This window comes from Sturnira hondurensis, unplaced genomic scaffold (genome assembly GCF_014824575.4).
Source record: "Sturnira hondurensis isolate 20B ecotype Veracruz unplaced genomic scaffold, ASM1482457v3 Scaffold0005329, whole genome shotgun sequence".
Taxonomy (NCBI): Eukaryota; Metazoa; Chordata; class Mammalia; order Chiroptera; family Phyllostomidae; genus Sturnira; species Sturnira hondurensis.
The window spans coordinates 6933850-6936254 of NW_028077960.1; the positions used below are offsets into that span (position 1 = coordinate 6933850).

Here is a 2405-nt window from a genome sequence, read left to right on the forward strand (position 1 = left end):
TCACATCATCATCGTCATCATCATTATTGACCTTAACAATCAAACACATAAAAGTTGGCTCTTGTTCTATTTTGCATTACTTTGGCTAACAGTAAAATTAAACATTTTTGTCATATGTTAGCCATTTGTATATCTAATTTTGGGAATGTTCTTTGCCAGTTTTTCTACTGTGATGTTAGGGTTTTTAGACTTCTAAAAATATATAATGTAGCTTTTATTAAGTAGAAGGGAAATTCAGCTGCATGATAAGAAGAATCCAGTCTGAGCAGATTCCACAAGGTTCCTTCCCTTCTCTGTGATCTATCAAGGCAAACTCGAGGGCTCTCCGTGATCCACGGGGCATGTGGACAGTGACTCCTTCAAGGAGTTGTTTTTCATATGAAGCATGTGACAGTCCCTCATCAGCCCCAGGAAGCAAGGGCACGAGGTACAGCCGTCTCACAGAACTGCTCCCCAAGTGAGCTTGCGGTGACTTTTCAGAAGTCTCTATGACACTCTTTTAAAAGATCTGAGCAGAAAGTGGGGCAAAAAGACTTGTCAGCGGGGCTGTGTGGCAAATGCAGTGTCCCTGTCTATGCAATCACAGTGGGCCACCCAAGTCTAATGAGGCACTGTATGAAAACGATGACGCACAAACTCCATGGCCTGCCTAGTTAGTGTGGATAAACTTTCTTGGTTTGGCTAAGAGTTCACAGGTGTGAGCCCCAAAGTAATCTCGCTGAGCCTGGTTGGCTGGCAGCATGTTGTGTCTGTAGCCATCATAGAAGGAAAGAGCAGTGGTGAAGAAAAGCATGGGGATGCCCACCTGGACCCCCATTCTGACTGCCCACTGCCAGGAGTCCTGGCAGTCTTTGACAGCTGACTCGAAAAAGTCATCTAGCAGTAGGTTCTGAAGTTCTGGGTCTCCATCAAATGCATCTTTTACCTTTCCTAGGAATACACTTCTGGTGATGCAGCCCCACCCTTTCACATCAAGGCAATGCCACCATAGTGGTGGGCCCGGCCAAATTCAGTGGCTGTCTGTGTTAGGAGCATAAAGCCTTGAGCATAGAGATGATCTTGGATGCATAGAGGGCCTTTCGAATGCCCTCCAGGAATGGTTTCTTACTGCCTTTCAACTGGATCTTTTGAGGCCCCTTCAGCTTTTTGCTAGCTTGAACCCTCTCATCCTTCAGAGATGACAGCATCAGACAAAGACTGCTCCTCCAATGAGGGTGACAGGCATGCGGTACTTCAGGGCTGAGGTGTCAGTCCACTTCCCTGTGCCCTTCTGCCCCACACTGTCCCTGATCTTTGGCAGCAAAGGAATGCCATCGCTGTCTTGGAACTTGAGGATATTGGCTGTGATTTCAATCAGGGATGAGTCTGGCTCTTATTCCAGGCATCAGATGCCTGTACCATCTTGTGCTCCATGCCCAGGGAGTCCTTCATCAGGTGGTAAGCCTTACAGATCAGCTGCATGTCACCACACACAATCCCACTGTGCCCCATCTTCATAAAACGTCCTGCTCCCTCCTGTCCCACCCAGTCACAGCAGGGCTCTTTGGTTTCTACTTTTGCAGCGATGCCATGGAAGATCATGGAATAACAGTGGGGGCCAGGCTTCTTTTTTTCCTCCAGGCATAAGTGAAGGTTGTACTGGGCCCCTTCCTCTCCACCACCAATGGCACTCCCCACAAACAAGATTCCCTTGGCTTTGAGGTCTTGACATCGTATCCCTGTATTCAGAATTTCCTCCATCAGTGAGGACATCACCAGTGTCCAACAATGGTACCAATTTTTCAATGCAATTATCAATAGCTGGACCAGCCTACACAAGCATTAATATCCTATGAGGCTTCTTCAGCTTGGAGACCATATCCTCCAAGGAGTGGGCACCAACCACTTTGGTTCTCTTTGCCCCACTGGCCAGGAAAAAATCAAATTTGGAAACTGTTCTTCTAAAAGCGCAGACCCCAGAGCCATGGTCATTCATGTTCAAAATTAAGCTCTGGCCTGGGACAGCCAGCCCGATCAGTGCAGTATCAGGTTGGGCCACAGCAGCGGTGGAAGCAGGGGTCGTGGTGTACCCGGCGGGAGTGATGAGAGGCAGAAGTTACGGACATTTTGCCACGTCTATCAAAAATGTTTTTCTCAGTCTGTCATTTGCTGTTTTATTTTTGTAGTTCTTCTTAAACATCCATTTGGAAGTTTGATGTAAACAATTTCCTTCATGATTTCTTCAGTTGCTTTACAGCTTGAATAGGTGTTACCCACTCTAATGTAACTTAAATATTCACTTATGTTTTCTTACATTGCTATGAGGGTTCTTATGGTTAATGCTATGATTTATATGAAATTGGCTAAGAAAAATGCAAAAACCTAAAGTGATTCTCCCAAATAGTCCATTTTTTCAACATCAATTG

The 2405-nt window shown here is 45.8% G+C and overlaps 1 pseudogene; it reads right to left on the reverse strand.

Annotated features, from left to right (window-relative positions):
- Positions 1–580: 580 nt before the first annotated feature.
- LOC118987685 (6-phosphogluconate dehydrogenase, decarboxylating-like) lies at positions 581–2071 on the reverse strand (annotated as a pseudogene).
- Between the last annotated feature and the right edge of the window lie 334 nt (positions 2072–2405).